General features: G+C 37.0%; 1 protein-coding gene across 1 annotated transcript in view; it reads right to left on the bottom strand.

The window, feature by feature from the left end:
- Positions 1 to 446: 446 nt before the first annotated feature.
- The window catches only part of Ankrd44 (ankyrin repeat domain 44), a 329,913-nt gene continuing 305,058 nt past the window's right edge, over positions 447 to 25,301 (bottom strand). The window contains exons 28-30 of the transcript XR_007349421.1: positions 16,085 to 16,166; positions 772 to 886; positions 447 to 651 (exon numbers count right to left, since the gene is read on the bottom strand). The gene's annotated coding sequence lies outside the window, so the exon portion shown is untranslated. The remainder of the gene's footprint in view (positions 652 to 771; positions 887 to 16,084; positions 16,167 to 25,301) is intronic.

The following is a 25,301-nucleotide window of genomic DNA, read 5'->3' on the forward strand; positions in this document are numbered from 1 at the left end:
TTAGCTGCTTACATGAAACTAATCCTTTGAGTAGGTGAAGTGTTCAGTAAAGATTGCAAAGAGACATTAGAAATTCTGAGGGTGATGAAACATTTTATTATTTTGATGATTCCATGAGATTTTACATATGCTACAACTTATCAAATTGTAGTTTTTCAACATGTGTAATTTATGGTTTGTGAACAATATCTGAAAGATGAATTTCTCCGGGTCCAGTGCAATTAGTTAGAAATTCATAATAAAGAGAAAATTTGGGAAAATCCACTTGGAAATTTTAAAATATTTCCATATATTCATGGGTCAAAGAAAAAAACCACAATAAAATTTATATATTCTTTAGACTTTAACAATGAAAACAATTTTATAAGTGTAGCTAAAGTGTTACTGAAAGATACACTTATTGTCTTAAATGCTTACATAAGAAAATGAGGGATTAATAGTATCAATCTAAGTTAGAAAAACACAATGAAGAAATGAGAAAATAAAAGAAGAGAAATTATTGAAATATATACATATAATAAAAATGGTCCACAAAAGATTGGTTCCTTGAAATAACTAATTAGATAAACCTAAAACAGAAAAAAAAAGACAAAAATATATGAAACAATAATTTTCAAGACACTGGGCATCAGGGGAGAAGGGTAGTGATTCCTAAGAGATAGAAAACAAGAGAAAAGAGAAAGAATTACAATTTATTCAGTTTTTTTCACTTTGTGACCAAAAGACCTGACAAGAACAATTTAGAGGAGGAAAAGTTTATTTGGAGCTTACAGTTTTGGAGGTCTCAGTCCACACACAGCCAGCTTCCATGCTCTGGTCCCAAGATGAGGCAGAATATCATGTAGAAAGAGTGCAGTGGAGAAAAACAGTTCAGGACATGGCCACTCTGAAACATAGAGAGCTCAGCTCACTAGAGATAAAATATATACCTGAAAGCATGCCCACAGTGACCTACGGCTTCTAGTCAAACCCTACCTGCACACAGTATCCTGCTAACCCATTCAAGTAAATCATTGCATGATTAGAATAAGGTTCTCAAATCCCATCATTTTACCTCTAAACTTTCTTTCATTGTCTCACACATTAGGAAGGAGGATTAAGGTGGAGCCCAGTTACTGAGCAGTTGCTTCTCTGAGAAGCTGAGAGTCCAGGATGAACAAAGAAGCTAGAGTTTGCAGGATGAGCACAGGACCAAAAGAACTGCAAAGAACCTAGGACATCTGCACATGAATGTGAAGAAACTACCTGATGATATTAAAAAAAAAAAAATGAGCGTAAAGAAACTACCAGATGGCTTAAAAAGGAACATCTCAAGGTATTAAAAGAAACAGTGCTCAAGTTCACAAAAGGCCAGGAATAGTGTCTGTTCCCACCATCTCATCTGGAGAACTAATAATTTACTAGATGGAATATCCTGAAAAGATCACAAGGGAAAGAGAAAAAACTCTTGGAGGTAAAGGATATATTCATTAACTTAATTGTGATGATGGTATATACATATGTCAAAACTTGTCAAATTGTATACTTTAAATATGCAAAGTTTATTATCTGTCCAAATATATCTCAGTAAAGCTGTTTAAAACTTTAAAAATTAGTTAAAACTAAATAACTTTTAAAAAGAAAACTGAAACACTTTAAAAAATAAGATATATTATACATCATACATTTAATATTTGAGGATATATTACACAGCTTCAGTGGGAATGTAAATTAGTACAGTGGTTTGGCAGTACACATAAAAGGTGAACATGTATATACCATAACCCAGCATTTCTATTCCCAAGAATGGAAGCTTTGCACATGTACACTATGAAACACTCATGAGGGTGTTCACAGTAATGTTGTCACTTCCAAAAAAAAACAGAAACATCCTAAATGAAGGGAAAGAGAGGAACGAGAGATGGGTAAGCGAGAAATGAAAGATAGACCAGATGGAGATACACACGAGAGTTTATTCAACAGAGCTAACAAATAAAGGCCATCTCTCTATAGGAGAGAGAGGCAATACAGGCTTGGGTTCTGGGATTTTTATAGGGCATGCTCAGGAATCAGAGCCAGGAGGGTCCTAAGGCAGATGGTTAAGGGTTGGGTTGGTATGAGGGAGTGGTGAGACTGTCTCAGAAAGGCCCTTAGGTGGGAAAGCAAAACTTTTTCCTTAAAATAGCAGCTGTCACTTAAGATGGTCATCCAGATGCTAAGCAAGGACCTTATACTAAATATACATCAACAGTAGGATGGTTACCATATTTATATACTATACCACAGTGAAAAATGAATGAACTACACTTAAACATATAACCCTAGAGAAATCAAGAAAACAATGTTAAGTAAAACAAAATAAAAGGAAATAATTTATATAAAATATATAAAGACATGTAAAAGTAAATTATACATGTGTTAGAGATATATGTTAACATATGATAAAAAAGTAATAGAACAAGCAACACAAAATTCTGGATGGTGTTATACCTCTGAGGGTAGAATGAGAGTGGGGCATATAAGGGCCTTCTTCACTAGTGTATAGGTACATGGATGCTCATTTTATTATTATTATTTAAACCATACATTTATACTACAGATACTTTTACATAGAAATGAAATATTTCACAAAAGCAAATAAACATATTGTAAATTATTGAGATACTTTAACCAATAAAAATGAGATGAGGTCTTAGCTCTGTAATAGAATGCACTTCCTGTGAACTGGGAGACTCCATTGCTCTTTATTTCTGAATGACTAGCATTTTTGTTTGGGTTCCCTTGAACATAGAGCCTGCAGTGAGGATTTGAGGGCCAATAGTATATTTCCCAGATGACCACAGGAAGCAGGATTGTTAAAGGAAAGGAGGAAAGTCAATAAATTGTGTGTTTCTTGAGGTCTTCACTATAAACATTAGGGGCTCAACTCAACCAGAACCTCTGGGAAGCATATAGAATGCCTCCTGAATTCTGTGGAAGAACAGGAGGCTGTGCATTCCCTGACTTTGCCCCTATGTTACTCAGCATTTTATCACTGTGCTCAAAATGCCCAACAAGAACAACTTAGAGGAGGAAATATTTATTTTGGCTCAAGATTTTAGAGGTCTCAGTCCTTGGTTGGCTAACTCCATTGCTCTGTGCCTAGGGTGAAGCAGAAGATCATGGTGGAAAGGAATGGCAGAGGAAAGTTGCTCAGATCGTGTCAGACACGAAGTAGAGAGAGCAAACAAATGCCAGGGTTTAAATATAAATCCCAAGGGCATGCCCCCAGTGATTTACTTCCTCCAGCCACACCCTATCTGACTACAGTTAGCACCCAATGCAGTAGTCCTTTCCATCAATAGATTAATCTGCTGATTAGGTTTTGACTTCATAATCTAATCATTAACATTTCTGCATTGTCTTACACATGAGATTTTGATTCAAACCATAACAGTCCCCCCTGGTTGAGAGTTGGTTCTGGGGGTGTTAACTCACCAAACCCACTGGGCTGTACCAGTACTTGGGCTAGGCTCAAGGCTTCTAAAGAAGTTCAGAGACAGAAAAGGTATTGTGCAGAGAATGACACAGGAAGTAGACTCTGCTGGTATGCATAGAACCATCCACCACAGCTGTGACTGAAACCAGAGGCAGGCAAAGCTGCACTAAATCATCCACCACAGCAGGCATAACAGAGCCAGACATCACATTTGAAAAGCAGGCTTATGATACACAAGTTTTGCAAATTCACTTTCTTGATAACGGAACTGTCAATGAAAAAATGTTTAATTACATAAGAGAATTTTTTTTTTTCACCTATCTTTTACAATGCTGCTCAGATGCTACATCTTCCAGGAGCCACATTTGACTCCCCTTGGCCAGATCAGATGTCCCACTTCCACCTTCATAATCCTCCATACACCTCCCTGCCACCGCACTGATCCATACAGTATGCACCAGCAATGTGTTTGTATAAGGTCCTTGTTTAGCATCTGGATGGCCATCTTAAGTGACACCCGCCATTTTAAGGAAAAAGTTTCACTTTCCCACCCAAAGGCCTTTCTGAGAGAGGGTCACCACTCCCTCATACCAACCCAACCCTTCACCACCCACATTAGGACCCACCCAGCTCTGATTCCTGAGCCTGCCCTATAAAAATCCCAGAACCCAAGCCTGTTTTGCCACTCTCTCCTACAGAGAGATGGCCTTTATTTGTCAGCTGTGATGAATAAACTCCCATGTATATCTCTGCCTAGTTTCCATCTTTCATTTCTCTCTTAGGGGTCTCTAGTTCCGTTCCTTGCTTTCCCTTCAGTTTGTCTGTCTCTCCCACTAGACTCTGTTTTAGTCATCTTGGAATGCTCATCCTCAGTATGGCACATGGAAATTAACTAAATGTTTGCTAAAAAGATGAATGAACAAGTAATGAGGAACTAGTAAATATGGAAATAAGGTTGTATCTAGAGCCAGGAAATAGTAGGAGGAGACAAAAATAGGGAGAGACGAACAGGAAAAAAAGCACATAAAATTCGGTTTGATACTAAACTTTCCTAGTTTTTATATTTTTCCAAATTACCAATATACCTTCTATATTTCTTGTTTGAATCCTTTTCTTTTCTAATTTTTTTTCAGGGGATCACTGAAGAAAGACAGTGATGACCACTGGTGAAACTGCAGATTACCCCTGTTTTTCCTGCTTGAGTTTTAAAGAAATAGGCTTAGGTTAAGACAGATTCAGATCTGCATAACTGTTTTGATTACTGATAAAGCAACTATTGGGAAATGTAATTTATTTCTGTGTGCAATACCAAATCCCAGAATTAGACTGACATTCCCACTGGGGCATGGCCCATTACTGCCTGCCTATATGGAGGCTGGTCCTGTAACACAGGCCTGGAGACACGGGTGCTTCTGGTGGCCAGCTCGCCTCCAAAAAGAGGGAGGTACAAGCATAGGGCTCTGATTACCCAGCTCCTGCTCCCACATTTGCAGTTTGGTAATGAGATGATGCAGAGGCATCAGGAGAGTTCCCTTCATGTGGAAGGAAACACCAGGAATAAGGAATCAATGTTCCCATGAAAGACAACTGTTCTATAGTTCAGGCAAAACAAGTGGAGAGACTTTTACAACAATGGGTTTACTTGATGTTTGTCATCACCTAACTGGACAGACCGAAGCTCAACAATAGAAGAAAGAGAACAGAATTTAAAGAAATAATACATATTCATTTCCACACTAGAGAAATGTTCTAAAAAACAATTTAGCAGTCACATTAACATGTTTAAAATATAATAAACCTTTTTTGGGGAATAAATATCTTGGGGAAAAGGATACAAAATTCAAAAGGCACAACAAATGCACAGTGAAAATTCTCTCTCCTACCCTGGAAATTACTCTTAAAAGTTATTTTTCTAATTATATATGATCAGAAGTGTATTTAATTCATTTGCCCTTTCCTCCCGATTTGATGAGCACAAAGTTCCCAATTTACAAATGAATGTTTGGAGTATAATCTGCCTGCAAGGACTTTGGAATTTAGAATATGGTAAATTCAATTTCTAGTTTTTAAAGGTTACTCATTAGCTTTTAATTATGCCTTAAATGCAGCACACAAAGTAGTATAAAACCTATGTGTTCAATCACATTGCCTCTATGAACTTGTGTTCCAAGTTCCAGCAGAAATAAATCTAATTCATCACCATTTCATCCTACTTCAAGATCCCAGCAGAGAGCTTACCCCTTACCTCCCAGTTTCTATACTAGAACTTCTAAGCTAATTCCTAAGGAAGTGGGAACAAAAAATTTGTCTATGGTGGTCAATGGGTTATTGAAGAAACTCCTAGGAAGGTAAGCATGTCCACCTGCTGGGGATTGGACAGCTGGAGCATGGTGGCACTAATAGCACTCCTGGGCATTGGAGGCCACGGCACTCCTCAGGTCCCACAGGCTCTAGTTTTGATCTGGTATACAAGGTCAGAAGTAGCAATTAATGTTGCACACATATGAATCTTTAATTTATAGACAACTGGAAAAAGTTGACACTCTGTTTAACAAATATAATAATACCTTTCCTACCTCTTGGTTTTAGTTATTTTAACTTGAAAAGGAATTTTTATTTTTCATGGTCAATTTTTTACTTTACTTCAATGAAGCATATTTCTTTTATACTATGTTTCAAAACCAACTCACCATCATGATATGTGACAAATATTTTGCCTAGGAAAACCAGATAAGGGATATTGACAGTTGCTTACCCCAGAAATCGAGATAGAAACCATCAAATAATTAAGCTAAACATTTTCTTTTCTCTCTCACTCAATATATTGATCAGATATATTAGGGCAAGGTGTATACCTGGAGAGAAGTCAGATGATCTCATGGGAAGAAACCAACCTGGAAATGAGCAGGGTTCCCAAAGTAACCTCAAGAAGGAAATTATAAATGCTCTTTGGAGCTGAGGATAGGGGCTGGAGAAAGGAGGGCATTTGAGATACTTCATGAAGTATGACATTTGAAGTATTACCTTCTGTTTTTCCCCTGAAAGATGATGTCAAGCACAGAAGTCTGAAATAGCTTGCTGTGGGAGGGACTGCAAGTAGTTGGGACTTGATTGGCACAAGGAAGGTGGGTAGGTGGGATGTGGCAAGAGGTGTCTGGAGGCTGCAGACCATTCAGGATTTATAGTCTAATGTATTACATCTTAGCTCATCCATCACAATCCCCTGGGAAACTTAAAAAAAAAGATTAGTTATTCTTATTCCTATTACTAATTATTTTTGTTTTGAGCTTTATAAACAGTATTAATAATTCAAACAGGATTTATAAGATGAAAAGTCAAAATTGTTCTTATCCCCACATCTATACCTATTCATTTGTGGAATTTTTTCTCCCATTGATAGAACATATTTCAAAAATCCATACGAATATCAACCATTATTTCTTCTGTGTGCTTATTATTTCTTTATATAAAGTTATTAGTTTATTTGTATCCTTCTTCCTTACCAAATTCTCTTATTATTTGTATTAATTTTTCCAGTGTTGTTTTCCAGACATATAAGCATGCTTGCTTCAGAGACAGTTTTTGTTGTTGTTGTTATCTGTCTAATTCTTGTGCATTTAAATGCTTTTTTTTCTTTTGTATAGTAGTAATGGCTTACACCCCTGTTTTCCAATATTAACAATAATGGACATGGTGGTTATCTTTGTTTTCTTCATATTTTTAGTAGTGTTTTCCCATTAAGAAAGAAGCTGCCTTTTAGACTAAAGTATCCCCCAATTCTTATTTTTTAATATAAATGGATGCTAACTTTTGTCAAATGCCATTTTGGCATTTATAGAAGAAAAAAATCTGATTTTTTTCTCTTTAGCTTTATGAATAGGATCAATCATATTAATTGATGTCCTACTGTGGAACTGCTCATATTGTTGGAATATACTTTGTAATAATGTATTGTTTTTAAGTGTGCTATTGGTTCTTTTTGGTAATATTTAAGATACTTCTACCTCTCATAACTGAAATCGGTCCATAGTTTTATTTTTATCTTATCTTTGATAGTAATATTATACTCACTTCTTTAAAAGATTTTGGCAGTTTTCTTACTTTTCCAATGCTCTAAATTAGATTAAATAATATTAAAATTATTTTATCTTTTATGGTTTGATGGAATCCTTCTATGAATCTTTTTTTTTCCACTGCTGGGAATTGAACCCAGGGCCTTGTGCAGGCCAGGCAACTGTTCTATCTCTGAACTACATCCCCAGTTCTTTTTATTTTTACTTAATTTTGAGATAGGGGTTTTACTAAATTGCTGAGGCTGGCTTCAAACTTGCAATCCTCCCGTCTCAGCCTTTTGAGTAGCAGGGATTACATATGCATAGAGAAAACAAATCAAATGTGTATCAGCCGACAGATAGGTAAGCAAAATGTGATGTATGCTTACAACAGAATATTGTTAAGTAATAAAACAGATAAATCTTGAACACATTATACTAAGTAAAATAAGCCAGTCACCAAAAAAAAAATCACATATTGTATGATTACATTCATATGAAATGTTCAGAATAAGTAAATCTACAGACACATAAATAGATTAGTGGTTACTTATGACTGAGGGGTGAGGAATGGGGGGGTCTCTGCTAATCAGGATGGGATTTCTTTTTGGAGTGATGAAAATGTTCTAAAATTAGTGGTGATGGCTGTACAATTCTGTGAATACATTAAAAACTACTGAATTGTACACTTTAAAACAAAGGTGAATTGCATGGCATGTGAACTGTATTTGTGTGAATTATGTCTCATTAAAGCTGATTTTTTAAAAAAGAGATTACTATACCATGAGTCCTGGATATCTACTTAGGGGATCAAATGAATGGTGATGCTATTTACCAATAATGGGAATGTTATAGCTTAGATCTGCAATATGCTACAAAGGCTCATGTGTTAAAAACTTGGTCCCCAATGCAGCAATGTCCAGAGAATAGGCTTTGGGGGGGGGTGATTAGATCATTAGGGCTCTGATTTCATCTATGGACTAATCCATTGAGGAATTAATAGTTGATTGGATTACTGGGAGGTGGTGGAAATGTAGGAGATAGGGTAAGAGAGTGAGTCCTTGGGAGCATGCCTCTAAGAACTGTATCTTGTCCCCTGACCCTTCCTCGCTGTTTCCCAGGTGCCATGAGGTGAGCTGCTCTGCTCCACCATGCCCTCTCTACCATGTTGCTCTGCCTCATCAGAGGCCCATAGCAATGAAGCCATACAACCATGATTATGTTTTTGTCCCCAGTGCAGCAATGTTCTATGTTGAAGCTTTTAGGAAATTATTGAAACATAAGGGCTCTAACCTCATCAGTGGATTAATCCATTTGATGGATTAATAGTTTAAATGGATTATTGGGAAGTGGGACCTAAGTTGGAGGAAGTAGGTCACTGGGTGTGTTCCCTAGAAGAGTTTATCATGTTCCTGGTCCCTTCTACTCTTTGCCTCCTGGCCTCCATGAACTTACAGTTTCTTCCTCTTCCTGCTTCTGCCATGATATTTCTGCCTTATAGTCTTGCCAACCATGGATTGAAACTATTTCCTCCTCTAAGTTGTTCTTTTCAGGTATTTTGGTCATAGCGATGAAAAACTAACACACATGGACACATTCACTCTGCAGCACATTATCCTGAAATTTTATATTAAAATAAATTGAGCCTCAAGTTTTAAAATATGAGTTGAAATCTCCCTTTACTTTCCATTTTCTTGTTCTAAAGATACTTGATTAATTTATCACAACCATTATTCAACAGGATGTCAACTTAATTGTTAATTAAATTGGCCCTTTTGTAGCATCCATAGTATTTTTGCTTGTCTGCCCCAGTTCACATTTGTCCACATTTACTGCTGGCAAATGACTGGAAGAAATTTTTGACCATTGCCTCTGCTAAGAAAGTCTACATGAAAAAAAAAATGTGCTATTATCTGATAATAACAATTACAAAGAAGATTTTTAGACATTTATCTGAAAGTGGATATAAAAAAAAGTTACTTTCTGACAGCAGCGAGAGAAAAAACTATTTCCTCTCTGATTGGCTTCTTTCTGAAGGTTGAAGGAAGTTTGATCTATTTGTAGAAGAACGGGGGGGGGTGTGATTGAATGGGGAGTATATTAATCAAGATGAATAAGTTTAAAATGAAGTTGGGTTAAAACTCCCGCCTAACAATAAGTCGGGGAGGATAACTTATTTCAGGAACTAGAGCTTTTGTTATTTTTGTTGGGTAAGGTTTCAAATTGACTTCTCACAAGGAGGCTACAAGCAGATTCTGTGGCAAATTGGCATCATAGGGAGAGTCAGGTACATAGACCATTTCTAATTAGGAGAAGTTAAAGGTTATATAAGCCCGGCTGCCAAATTGACTGCCTGACCTTCAAAGCCAAATACAATCTACCTTTTTTCCTTCCTTCTCCTCTTTAGTCCAGATCTCATCTAGAAACAAAATTTAAAATGCAAACATAAAATTGTATGATAAGTCAGGTCTGAGAAAACTAGAAGGGAGCTCATTAGTTATAACTGAACAGACTCTATTCAGAATCTACATCTTTGCACTCATAATCTTAAGTGATCCCACATTTGGCTTCAGTTTCAATTAATCCAGGAAGAAGATATAAATGCTCAGTAAATCATATTGTATCTGCAGAATTTTTGTCTCTAAATATATTGTCTATGTTTAAAAAAAAACAGGATAATTTCAGTCTTGGGTTACAAATCCTATTGCATATAGAAAAATCTAACCTCAGTGGATACAACCCTATTTATAAATGTTACTCCTGCTATAAATAAATAAATAGCCTGCAGGTCACCTAGTTAATAAATTATTTCACTAATTGTGATTTAGAAAATATTTCTAGTTATCACCTGTGTTTACAGTAGAAACAAATGTGGTCATACTTTTTACAAAGCCATATTTCAGCTTTCATCCCTACATGGAATCATTCACCCATTCAAATAATGTGTCATGAGCCATTCATGGACTGTGTGTGGGTCACCACGCATTGAAGCCTAGTGGATAGAAACATCTGGTGTCTGGGAATGACCAGTGGACATTTTCTCTGGTCAATTGCCCAGGGACAGTGCAAATTTCTATCCCGCTCTGCTGTGGCCCACACAGCACCTGAGATGGGTGTGACCTACCAAGATGTCAATCAACCTGCTGACTGCAAGACATAAGGAAGCAAGACTCCACCCTTGAAACCTTATCCCTGCTATTAATGTACCCCCCTTAAATAAATCACTAGAGCCATCTTTCCTTTGTTTAATTCCAGCACCAATGTGGACTACATCCATCAGGGGCTCTGCTTCATGTAAATATATTTCTACTATTTGTGTTTTGTTCTTCACTAATTATTTGAGACTTTAGGTTTTTGGGTGGCTTACACCCTCCTCGGCAGGAAGAAGAACCCCCACAATGAGAAACTGGCCGTCGCCCCCATTAAATCTGTACTGAGCACTGTGGGGAGCCACCTGTGAAGCTACTTGAATGGTCTTTTACTCAGTACCGAGCCATGGGGGACTTAGGTCTCCCCTTGGGAACGACCCCAGCATTCCCGTGTGTAGACTGCCCAAGGCAAGAGATTTCTGCCCTCATTCCACTAGTGGGACAGCTCTCATAGCTCCAGAATTGGGCATAACCCATTGGGTCCGGACAGCCCACCTCCTACCTTATTTGGAGAAGAACATTCTATGGAAAACCTTTGAAGTTTCCCAATATATAATAAAGCAAATGCAGACAGCTCGACCCCTACGTTTGAAGAGCTGTCCCACTCCGGCTTTCTGAAATTACTGTGTAATGTGTTTTTTTTTCACCACCTTCTTTTCTTAGCTTTATGTCACAGCCAGCTCTTACTCCATGCAGAGGAACTCCAAGGGTGTACCTATCACCTGTTGTATGAAGGGATACAGCAGAGTCTTACAGGTATCTCCCCTGGCTCTCTTGGGGCATCCATATTATTTTTCCTTGTCTGCTCCTGTTCTCATTTGTCAACATTCACTGCTGGAAAATGGCTGGAAGAATTTTTTTTTTTTTTTTTTACCCTTGCCTCCGCAAAGAAAGTCCACATGAAACACCAGACTGAGAAAGTGCTAAGAACACTATCTTCTAATGTCCCTAAAGCCTCAGATCTTATGTGCCAGAACAATGCTGGATTCTATATGGAGGCGGGGGAAAATGCCCTCCTCAATTCTATGCTACCTTTAGACATTTGAGCCCCAAAGCAAGGCTTCTTCATGAAAATTGTTTTTTTTTTCTGGAGCTTTAGGGTCTCAAAACCCATTTGGCATCCTCATTACCCCTTTTCTCTGCTCCACCTTGTTACCAAAATAAAGCACTGGGACATGTCAATGAGAACAAACACTTATTGGGTGTTAGTGATTATATTTGTACTGAGTGTCTGGACTCAGCTGACATGGCCTATTGCATTATAGAGCGTTCTTTAAATGTTTGGCCTACAATCTGGCATATAAAGTGAAAGCACTTGAAGATTCTGCCCAGAGCTATGGCAATAAAGCACAGAGTAACAGTTCAGTGCACTTTATCTACTCTTCTGCTAGCCCAAGACTGATAGTCAAATGTTGGTATTGATTGCTTTAGTTATTTGCAGATAAATCTGAATAATATGAAACTTGAAGTTGTCTAGAGGTAGATGTGGTACCGAGTCAAAAGTGGCAGCTAATTTTCATAGAAATTGTAAAGAATCTGATATGTTAGCTCTAGAAAATGCCAGGCAAAAGCATAAAATATGGTCAGGAAAAGGAGTCAACCCAACCAGATTGAGAAATCATGTTTTCAGGGAGAACATATAGCAATTTTGAAGGACAAATAAACCAAAATACAAACAAAACAGACTGCAGGCCTCAGACTAAGGGGTTTACTAGGGGAGAGTTACTGCTAAAATAAATCTAACCAACACCAAGTCTGACCCACTATGTGGGTGAGGATACAGAGTTTTGTTGCCTTTAAGAACAATCCCATTGGCAAGTTTCTATTCTACTGTGAAAAAGAATACAACATGAGACTAAGGGCAATGATTTCCCCGATAGTTGGTACCAAGTACCTATGACCAAAATGTAGATCAAGTAGCTCAAATTTTGAAATTGCTAGTATTTTTCTCATTTTCTTCCATCATTTAAATAACCTCAAAGGAAATATTTACAATTGATAAAGTTTTCTGAAATCTAATGGGTAAATTCTCAGTTTATGACTTGAAATAGTAGCAAGTGGCTATTAATTAATTAATCAATTTATTACAGTATTGGGGATTGAACCCTGAAATCCTCTTCCAACAAGATACACCCTGCCATTTTTATTTTATATTTTGAGACAGTGTCTTTCTAAATTTTCTTGGGGTTCCTGGAACTGGCGATCCTCCTGCCTCAATCTCCCAAGCCACTAGGATTATATGCATGTCCCACCGTGCCTGGCTTATTGTTTTTCTTTCTAAATTGCTTATTTAAAAAGTAATATCTATTTGTTGTAAATAATTTTTTAAACTACAAAATAATTAAGATAACAAAGATCTCTTTCACTCCTGTGGGAGACCAAACTTGCACTTGACTGAGTCACACTCCCTGGCTGGGTGCTGAGGCGCTCAGTCACAGAAATGTGGCAGAGCTTTCCCCACCCTTCCTGGGTTCGAGGGTAGGTGTCTTGTGCATGGGTGTGTCTTGCTACAGCCCCATGGGTGAAGCTATGCTCACCTGTTCCTTTGTAATATAACCCCTTGCCCTGTTTAGGATAGAATCTTCCATGGAAGTGCCTTGTGTGTGTCCCCTTCTCTTACTGTGCCCATGGGTGTGGCCTACCCAGGTGTCAGTCAACCTGCTGACAATGGACATCATGCAGATAGACTCAGCCCCCTGAAACCTGACCCCTTGCCTCATTTGAATAGCTTCTCCTCAATAAAAGGGGTCAGCGTGTGCTCTCGTTCTCTCTCTCTTCCTGTGGACTCTTAAGGTCATAGAAGCCATCACAGTGACCCCAAAGAAAAAGGTATTTGTGTCTCTTATGTGGTTATTTTGCGCAGCCCATTCATCCCAGTTCAACTGGAGTAAACCCTGAGCCTTTTAGTCGCGAGAACAGAAACCCGGCACACTCCTACCCCAATTCCTACCTCCCAGAGGTAGTCACTATTAAATTTGCAATATATTCTCAATGTCTTTCCCCATACATACATATTTTCTTCCTAGAATCTGAAATTATGTATGTAAATGTTCTGCAATTTGACTTTCATTACCAAATAATTTAAATTGCATGTCTCTGCAAGGCAGTAAATAAAGGTCTATATCCTTTTTTAAAAGTCCTGTATCTTATCCCACAATATGATGAAACATTACTTATTTATCCAGTTTTCCATTGGTGGACATTTGGGTTATTTCCAATTTTTTATTTTTAAAGATAGTACTATAATATCCTTCTATATTCATATTTATGCTTAATGTAAGCATTCTGGGAGATTAACCTCTAGGTATTGAATTTCCTGGCAAGATGTTATATATATTTATAATTTTTAATATATTTCCCAAATTACTTCCAAAATGTTTGCACCAGTTTGCACTCCCACCAATAACCTGTTTCTCTACATACTCACCACATTTGTATCAAAGCACCGACTAGTTAAATTAGGGAATGTGTCTCTTGTTTCTAAAAGACCCGTTAAGGGGCTGGGGTTGTGGCTCAGTGGTAGAGCACTCACCTAGCATGTGTGAGGTACTGGGTTTGATCCTCAGCACCACATAAAGATAAATAAATAAAGGTATTGTGTCCAACTACAACTAAAAAATATTTTTAAAATAGACCTGTCAATAAAGGCCTTACCTCATATTCTTATTTTCACTTATAACTGCCATTTTGTTCTTAGGGAGGAAAAAAGAAATGCTTGTTTGATTTTTCAGGACATTCCTCAAAGATACAGACATTTGTGTCAGGCTGTTTTGTGTTACTGTAATGAAATATTTGAGGCAGTTTATGTTATACAAAAAAAGGTTTTTATTGGAACATGGTCTGAGCGTCTAAAGTTGAGGGATGCATCTGGTGATTCTTTTTTTAATTTCTTCATCATACTTTTATTAATCTAAATAAACAATATCTTAACATTGTCCTCATGGAATAACATTTCATGCGTTAGATTAAACTAACAAGGCTGTGTTTAGAGTCTGCCATGATTTCTGGGGCAGAAGCGGTTCTATTGGTTTCTCCTTCTTACCAAGCTGGGCCTTGGTAGAAGTAAGCTGTGAGACACTGTAACAGGTGTAAGGATTTCATAGCATTGTTTGGTCTTTCACAGGCTCCTCCAAATGTGGTGATGAGAAATAAACGGGGATTTACACTGCTTCTTTGAATCTTGAGCACACTGTGTGTCTACTCAAGGTGAGACTGATTTTTATCATTCAAAGTCTGCCTTGAATATGGGCAGACTGAAGGAAGGGTCATCCAGGCCAGCAATGGACACTGCTGGGACTCATGGTGCTCCGACCTATGCTGATGACCTCGTCTCACTCTTCAAACATGAAGAATAACTCTCTGTGTGTGTGTGCGCGCGCGCACGCGTGCGTGCTTGTGTGCACGTGCGTATGCTAGCACACACAAATGTGGTGTTGTGATGCTGGGGTTTCAACACAAGGCCTTGCACATACTAGGCAAGTACTCTACCCTGAGCTACATCTCCAACCCCAATGATTTTTTTTTTTTTAAGTTGGAGATGAACACAATACCTTTATTTTATTTATGTGGTGCTGAGGATCGAACCCAGTGCCTCACACATACTGGGCAAGAGTTCTACCACTGAGCCACAACCCCAGTCCTCAGTGATTTTTTTTTTAATTCTAAATTTTTGTTTTAATTAGTTATACATGACAGTAGAATGCATTTATGCACTTTGATATATCTTACATTGATGGGATATAATTTCTCATTTTTTTGAGTGTACATGTTGCAGAATCATATTCGTCATGTAGTTACATATACACATATAGTAATATGTCCGTTTCATTCTACTGCCTTTCCTATCCCCACATCCCCAACCTTCTCCTCCCATCATGTCCTTCTACCTGGTGATGGCTTTTTTTATTGACAAAATCCCAAAATAGTGCAGGGCGTCACATGGCAGGAGGCAGGAGTGAGTGTGTGTATGTGTGTCTCCTCTGGTCTCTCGTCTCTTTATAAAGAGTCACCAATATTCGATCCCGAGGGCTCCGTCCTGATAGCCTTACCTACTTAATCACCCTTTCCCCAAAGGTCACACCTGTAAACACAATAATTGGATTAAATTTCCATCCTCTTCACACCTCACAATACGGATTAGATTTCAACACATAGACTATAGGGGACAGACTCAAACTGTACTCAGCACAGCAGCATACTCCAACTTATGAACACCTATTTTGTAAGCACCCATGCCTGAGAAATAAACTACTCATTCAGATGTAAATGTTAAGTACCCAGAGGTAGGAAAATGTTCCCTTTTCAGATCTGAAGATGGAAAAATAGGTTCCATGTCTTCTTGTCATGATTTTCTGACTCATTCATTCATTTATGAATGGATCCATGTGTTAGTTCATGCTTAATTCACACATTCATCCAGGACTTACATCAATTAGGTTCTGGTCCCATGCTAACCACTGCGGCTATGGAGGTGATACTGCCTCTGTCTTCACCATCAGTCTGTCTAGCCTAGTGGACAAGAAAAAGAAACCAATGGTTACAACAGAGTAGAAAAGTGCTGCGTTTACAGCTGGAGTCCCTGGGGAATGGGGTGGGGCGAGTGCACACCTGAGGTTGAGAGCTACAGAGGAGATCTGGAATCTGGTTCTGGGAGGAACCAGGCAATTACTATCTGTAACAGGTCAGGAAGGAAGTGACTAAACTGACTCAATAATAGTTACCCTGAAGGGTAATCTTTGGCTAGGAGTTCCATTAGCAGCAGAAAATTACATTTTGTAGATATTGTTTTGTTTTATTCAAAATTCTTAAATGAAAAAAAAGTCTCAATTTTGTCTTAGCTGAAAAGAGGGGAAATGGAACAGATAAGATTTTGATCTTGTCTATCAAATTTGGCAAGAGGCTCAGTATCTCTGTGCTGCTCCTCATTGTTGACACTGATGAGTCCTGTGGAGACAGGGCAATCACTGGAAGCTATGAGAAGGTAACAGGATGAGGACAGAGTGGCTCTACTCTGAGTGTCAGCTCTCCCACATCCTAGTCTTTATCTTAAGTGTGAAATTTATTTTGAGGCAGACCTGTGGTTCAATATTTGACCACAAAAATGTTTATATACAATCTACAAAGGTCGAACTTGTAACAACCTAAATGTCTGCCCATAGGAGATAAATGAAATACCTCATGGTATTTCAGATCCATGAAATGGAATAATATATAAACTTTAAGTCATATTTTCAAAAACTATGGCAAAGGGGGTTCCCTTTTCTAAATATTAATTTAAAAAATTAATATTTTTTAATAAAATATTAATCTCCCAAAGATGATGCTGTAGGAGACCACCTTCACATGAATTTTATGTTTTGCATACACATACACATACAAATATCTATTTATTTTTTCTCTTAGCCAGGACACCCTGAAAATTTTCCCATATGTTTTTCAATATTTCCCAATATTGTTTTTTTTATAGAAAACTTGTATTACTTTTATTTTTGTTTTCTTTTTTAAAAAAAGAATTTAAAAAATTTGTTCTTTGTAGTTATGCATGATAGTATATGCATCTTGACATATCATACACACATGGAGTATGGCTTTCCATTCTTGTGATTGTACATGATATGGAGTTACACAGATCATATATTCATATATGAACATAAGAAAGTTATGTTCAACTCATTCTACTGTCTTTCCCATTCCCATCCCCCTTCCCTGCCCCCCACTCCCCTTGTCTAATCCAGTGAAACTCCACTCCTCCCTCCTCTGGCTATTGTGAGTCAGCATCCACTTACCAGAGAAAACATTTGGCCTTTGGATTTTGGGGATTGGCTTATTTCACCTAGCATGAAAGCCTCCAGTTCCATCCATTTATCAGCAAATGCCATAATTTCATTATTTTTTATGATTGAGTAATATTCCATTGTTGATATGTACCACATTTTCTTTATCCATTTATCTGTTGAAGGGCACCTAGGTTGGTTCCATAGCTTAGCTATTATGAATTAAACTGCTATGAACATTGATGTGGCTGTGTCACTATTGTATGCTGATTTTAAGTCCTTTGGGTATATGCTGAGGAGTGGGATAGCTGGGTCAAATGGTGGTTCCATTCCAAGTTTTCTGAGGAATCTCCATACTGTTTTCCAGATAATTGCACAAATTTGCAGTCCCACCAGCAACATGAGTGTACCTTTTCCCTCATATCTTCACCAACATTTATTGTTATTTGTATTTTTTTAAGATGGACACAATATCTTTATTTATTTTATTTATTTTTATGTGGCACCGAGGAATAAACCCAGTTCCTCACATGTGGGAGGCAAGCGCTTTACCGTTGAGCTATAACCCCAGCCTATATTGCTACTTGTACTCTTTGATAGTTGCTAGTCTGACTGGAATGAGATGAAATCTGAGTGTAGTTTTAATTTGCAGTTTTCTAATTGCTAGTGATGTTGAACATTTTTTCATACATTTGTTGACTGACCATATTTCTTCTTTTGTGAAGTGACTATTCCATTCCTTTGCTCATTTATTGATTGGGTTGTTTGTTTTGGGGGTGTTAAATTTTTTGAGTTCTTTATATATTCTGGAGATTCATGCTCTATCTGAGGTGCAGGTGGCAAAGATTTTCTCCCATTTTGTAGGCTCTCTCTTCATTGTTTTTTATTATTTTCTTTGCTCTGAAGAAGCTTTTTAGTTTGATAAAATCCCATTTACTGATTTTTTATTTTATTTCTTGTGCTTTTAGAGTCTTGTTATAGAATTCAGTTCCTAAGCCAACAGGATGGAGATTTTGACCTACTTTTTCTTCTAGTAGGCACAGGTAATTACCTAAGTAATACATTCCTATATTCTGTAAACAACTGAACTATAGAATGAAGTGAAACATTCCCTTCATCTTACCTTATTCTATTCCCAACCCCTGCTTCTACTCCCACAAATAACCACTGACTATAGTTTGGTGCATATCCTTCCAGATTATTTTTGTATATTCATTCATAAATGTAAATATGAATATACATACATTTCTCTTATGAGAGGAAAAAGCAGTGTGTAAATTAAATCAATATGCATGCTATTTTAATCAACCATTTTCTTATAGAGGATGCACAATTCATCCATAACTGTAAGTGTCCTCAACTGTTCCCTCCTAACTCATGAATCTATCTACAAGCCATCCAGTGTTGTCTATTTGTCTGCATTGATTTTCCTTCTAGATTTTTTTTTAAGCTTTCTGCCTCTGTTTTACTTGTCCTCCACTGCTAATTTTTCACTTTGAAGCTTTACTTCACATTTTTACTGCTCTAGTTCCCTGACCCCCGTCTAGGCCGCGGGTCTCAATACCCCCATTTTCTGGAGGCCCCATAATTTCTAGCCAGCATGGCCAGTTCAGGGACCAGGCACCAGCCCAGCTGCTCACTTACCAGAAAAAGTGTGTGCAAGGATTGTTGGGCTTAAGTGAAATGACTGTGAGCTAATGATTTGGAACCTCGGCTCAGTATGCTCCAGGACAGCCTTGAGTAATGGCTTTCCTAGTGGGGTATAGGCGTATGTGTGGTTTAAAGAAACATGCTCAAATATTATTATTATTTTTTTATTTTAACCTATTTATTTTAATTAGGTATATATGACAGCAGAATGCATTTTGATTCATTATACACAATTGCAGCACAACTTTTCATTTATCTGTACACGATGTAGCGTCACACCATATGTGCAGTCATACATGTATCTAGGGTAATAACGTCCATCACATTCCACCATCTTTCCTGCCCCCATATCCCTTCCTCTCCCCACCCTCCCCTTTGCCCCAATCAAAGTTCCTCCATTTTTCCCATGCCCTCCCCCATTATGGATCAGCAACCACTTATCTGAGAGACCATTCAGCCTTTGGATTTTGGGGATTGGCTTACTTTGCTTAGCATAATATTCTTCAACTCCATTCGTTTACCTGCAAATGCCATAATTTTATTCTCTTTTAATGCTGAGTAATATTTCATTGTGCATATTTATCACAGTTTCTTTATCCATTCATCTGTTGAAGGGCACCTAGGTTGCTTCCACAGTTTTGCTATTGTGAATTGAGCTGCTATAAACATTGATATGGCTGTGTCATTATAATATGCTGATTTTAAAGTCCTTTTGGTATACACCAAGGAGTGAGATAGCTGGGTCAAATGGTGGTTCCATTCCCAATTTTCCAAGGAATCTCCATACTGCTTTCCAGATTGGTTGTACCAGTTTTCAGTCCCATCAGCAATGTATGAGTGTGCCTTTTCCCCCACATCCTTGCCAACACTTATTATTGTTTGTATTCTTGATAACTGCCATTCTGACTGGTAAGAGATGAAATCTTAGAGTAGTTTTTATTTGCATTTTTCTAATTACTAAAGAAGTCGAACATTTTTTCATATATTTATTGATTAAGTGTACGTCTTCTTCTGAGAAGTGTCTGTTCAGCTCCTCAGCTCATTTATTGATTGGGTTGTTTGTTTTTTGGTGTTAAGTTTATTGAGTTCTTTACATACCCTGGAAATTAGTGCTCTATCTGACATGAGTGTGGCAAAAATTTGCTCCTAACATGTAGGTTCTCTCTTCACTTCATTGATTGTTTCTTTTGCTGAGAAGAAGCTTTTAAGTTTGAATCCATCCCATGTATTAATTATTGACTATATTTCTTGTGCTTTAGGAGTTTTGTTAAGGAAGCCAGGGCCTAATCTGACGTGATGAAGATTTGGGCCTACTTTTTCCTCTGTTAGGTGCAGGGTCTCTGGTCTAATTCCTAGGTCCTTGATCCACTTTGAGTTGAATTTTGTGCATGGTGAGAGGTAGGGGTTTAGTTTCATTTTGCTGCATATAGATTTCCAGTTTTCCCAGCAACATTTGTTGAAGAGGCTATCTTTTCTCCAATGTATGTTTTGGGCTCCTTTGTCTAGTATGAGATAACTGTATTTAGGTGGGTTTTTCTCTGTGTTTTCTATTCTGTACCATTGGTCTACATGTCTATTTTGTGCCAATACCATGATGTTTTTGTTACTATAGCTTTGTAGTTTAGTTTAAGGTCTGGTATTGTGATGCCTGCTGCTTCACTCTTCTTACTAAGGATTGCTTTGGCTATTCAGGGTCTCTTATTTTTACAAATGAATTTCATGATTGCTTTTTCTATAAGGAATGATGTTGGGATTTTAATTGGAATCACATTGAATCTGTATAGCGCTTTGGGTAGTATGGCCATTTTGACAATATTAATTTTACCTATCCAAAAGCATGGAAGATCTTTCCATCTTCTAAGGTCTTCTTCAATTTCTTTCTTTAGTGTTCTGTAGTTTCATTGTAGAGGTCTTTCACCTCTTTTGTTAAGTTGATTCCCATGTATTTTATTTGTTTTGAGGCTATTATGAATGGGTAATTTTCCTATTTCTCTTTCAGAGGATTTATCACTGATATGTAAAAATGCATTTAATTTATGGCTATTGATTTTAAATCCTGACAGTTTGCTGAACTCATTTATAAATTCTAGAAGTTTTCTGGATCCTCTAAGTAGGCTTTTAATGGAGTCTTCTATTTCCTTGCTTGAAATTGACCTGTTTATATTGTGTATTTCCTCTTGATTCAGTTTGGGTTGATCATATGCCTCTAGAAATTTGTTGGTGTCTTCAAGGTTTTCTATTTAACTGGTGCATAAATTTTCAAAATAGTTTCTAATTGTCTTCTGTACTTAATAGTGTCTTCCATGATATTTCCTTTTTCATCACAAATTTTAGTAATTTGAGTTTTCTCTCTCCTTCTTTTCATTAGGATGGCTAAGCGTTTGTCAATTTTATTTATTTTTTTCAAAGAATTAACTTTTTGTTTTGTCAACTTTCTGAATTATTTCTTTTGTTTCAACTTCATTGATTTCTGCCCTGATTTTAATTATTTCCTTTCTTCTACAACTTTTGGTGTTGGTTTGTTTCTCTTTTTCTAAGGCTTTGAGCTGTAACATCAGGTGGTTTATTTGTTGAGTTTTTCTTCTTTTAATGAACAAACTTCATGCAATGAACTTTCTTCTTAGCACTGCCTTCATAGTGTCTCATAGGTTTTGATGAGTTGTATCAGAGTTCTCATTTACCTCTAAGAATTTTTTTTATCTCCTCCCTGATGTCTTCTGTTATCCATGGGTCCTTCAACAGCATATTATTTAGTCCCTAGGAGTTGGAGTAGCTTCATTATTTATTTTATCATTGATTTCTAATTTCATTACATTATGGTCAGATAGAGTGTAGGGTAGTATCTCTTTTTTTTTTGTATCTGCTAAGACTTGCTTTGTGGCATAACATATGGTCTATTGTGGAGAAGGATCCATGTGCTGCTGAGAAGAAAGTGTATTTGCTCCTTGCTGGATGGAATATTCTATATATGTCTATTAAGTCTAACTTATTGATTGTATTATTGAGTTCTATATTTTCTTTGTTTAGTTTTTGTTTGGAAGATCTATTTGGTGGTGAGAGAGGTGTATTAAACTCACCCAATATTATCGTGTTGTGATCTATTTGATTCTTGTAGTTGAAAAGGGTTTGTTTGATATATATAGCTGCCCCATTGTTTGGGACATATATATTTATGATTGTTATGTCTTGTTGATGTATGGTTCCCTTAATCAGTATTAAATGTCCTTCTTTATCCGTTTTCACTAGCTTTGGTTTGAAGTCCACTTTATCTGATATGAAGACAGAAACGCCTGCTTGTTTACTTGGTCCCTGTGAGTGTTGTTTTTCCTCACCTTTTCACCTTCAGGCTGTGGATATCTTTTTCTGTGAGATGAGTCTCTTGAAGGCAGCATGTTGTTGGGCCTTTTTAAAAATGCAATCTGTCAATCTATGTCTTTTAATTGATGAATTTAGGTCATTCACATTCATAATTATTATTGAACTATGATTTGTATTTGTGGGGTGGCATATTGAATATTATTATTTTAACTTAGAAAATAATAAATAAACCTACTTTTTATATTAGAAACTTTAAAAGTAAAGCTTGAAGACGAATCACAGTAGCGAGGGAGGCTGGGTATGGGATATAATGGGAACTCTCTGTGACTCTTACAATTTTTCTATATCTAAAACTACTCTAAAATTAAAGATTTACTTAAAAAACTCCTAATGCTTGCAACATATTATTGATTGGTGGGTATACTTAGAAGTTACAGAGATTCTTAATCAGGAGTATAGTCTCTCTGACTCTGTGCAAGAAACCCAAGTATATAATCCGATGGTAAATATCACCTAGACTGAAAATTCAGAAATAATAAAAAAAGCAATCTGAACTGGAATACTCAGTAATAGAGCAAAGTTTCCAGTTGGGGGTGAGCCAAGGAATGGAATTCAGAATTTGATGATAGGTTTTTATAATTGAATATATTATTTATATCAATCGACATGTTATGGTTGAGATATAAGGGATCCACACAAAGCTCATATGTGAGAAAACTTAAGAACATTCTGAGGGGAAATGACTAGATTATGAGAGCTTTAACCTAACAGTGGATTAATTCACCAATAGGATTAACAGAGCGGTCACGGAAGGCACATAGGGTATGGCTGGAGGAGGTAAGTAACTGGGAGGTTGTTTTGGAGGTATATTTTGCCCCTAGTGAATGGAGGCGTCTGCTTCCTAGTTGCCATGTCCTGCGCTACTTTTCTCTGTCACACCGTTCTGCCATGATGTTTTGCCTTACCTTGGATCCAGACTTATAGAGTTGGCCAGCCATAGGCTGAACCTCTGAAACCATAAACCAAAATAAAATTTTCCTCCTCTACGTTGCTGTTGTCAGGTCTTTTGGTCAAAGTGATGCAAAACTGACTAACATCCAAAGCAGGTACTCAAATTTGCTTATAATGAAACCTCATACTAAATAGTTAAAATATAAATATTGGAAAAATGCATTTTCCAAGTATGCTTCAAAGGATAGGACTAAGTGTCATCTGAAAAGTAAAATTTTGTATTCAAAATTATATTCAAAATGTTTAAACAAAATGAAGCAGTATTTTCTCCTCTCAGAACTTTGTAGAACCTTTGCCCGCTAATGAATCTGGTTAATCCACAAGAGGTAGAAGTAAGCAAACTTCCCTGACCATGGCATCATTATTCTAGTGATGGGAATGTTCTATCATCTGATAGCTATGTTGGGCCACTGACCAGTGCCCATGCACAACTGAAATTTTAGCAAACTTAAATCTCATGTGGCTACTGGCTACCATATTGAATAGGGTAGAATTAGGGCCTCCCAAGGACCAAAATTCTGAAGAACCCACTTTGGAAACATTTCTATAAAACCACTATTTTCAAAATTTTTGGTCTCAGGATCCTTTGACACTCTAAAAAAAAAAAAAATCACTGAGGACCTCAAAGAGTTGTTGTTTGTGTGAGTTGTACCTACTGACGTTTATGCTATTAGAAATGAACACTGAAAGATTTAATAATACTTATTAATTCATTTTAAAATATCATCAGTTGTTTTCCTTCAAGTGAAAGGCTTTCATTTAATTCCAGGAAAATGCCTGCTAAATACTCTCATCTGCATTACCATAGTTCATCTCATCAGTTGTATTTTTAAGTAAAAATAGTAATATGTGAAAAAAGCAGCTGATTCAATCAGCCACTCCAGCAAACAGTGTTCAAACCCACATATTTCAGTAAGCAGCACAAGTGCTGTATGTGTGCCATCACTTCTTCAAGGACTAAGTTTTCATAGAATTAGTATTTTTTATCGTATCTTTTTATTTATTTTTTTTATTTCAAGTGTGTGGCAGCCAGTCCTGTTCTGGTGAGTACATTGACCTTGCTGCTAAGACACCAGCGGTTTTACCTACTATAAAACTTGCCTTGGCAGCATCAATGGAAAAGGCATTAAAAGAAAGAGTCTGTGGGTCATCAAGAATCTGTGGATTACTTTTTGAGAAAAGCTGATATAGAGAAAGTAGGGGGGCGGATAGGAGGAAGAAACTGAAAGAGGAAAAATCCAGGAAACTGAGCTCTTAACTGATATTGATAAGAACACTGGTGAGAGTTCAAATAGTTTATGACACATACTTAGGTTCATGGAGAAGTCTAAAAAAAATCTCTCTTTGGAAATAAATAGTTGTAGCAACTAAAATGAGAGTACCAGCCATTTATATTCTCTGTCATTAGTTATTCACTTAAGAGTAGCTTAATAGTAGAAATCAGCTAATTTGGGGTTCCCAGAACTATTTTTTTTTACAGATGAAATAAACTGGGAAAAGGAACAAGAGAAATAATGTCATCTTCTATAGCATTAGTCTAAAAATGTGGTACTTTAATTTTGCACAGCCCAGAGCCCATGTCAAAACATGATCAAATTCCTTTCCACATTCATTCTTGTTTCCAATCCCTGACTTCATTTCTCTCTTATAACTCAGCCAAGGATTTATTTTTCCTTCCCATATGAATGGGCTTGATTCTATCAAGCACAAATCTTTTGTCACTACACCACACCTGGTTTCTCCCCTCCATTTCAATGTGAACTTTGGGGTTTGTGCTTTAAATGATTTTTCCTGCCTTTCTCTCCACCTTATTTATTCCCTTTCCCTTTTATCTAGCAGGCAGTATATACTAATGCATACCATGGGGAAAGAGGACAAAGGTCATTTAACC

The sequence above is a fragment of the Marmota marmota genome, unplaced genomic scaffold (genome assembly GCF_001458135.2).
Source record: "Marmota marmota marmota unplaced genomic scaffold, marMar, whole genome shotgun sequence".
In the NCBI taxonomy this organism is placed as follows: Eukaryota; Metazoa; Chordata; class Mammalia; order Rodentia; family Sciuridae; genus Marmota; species Marmota marmota.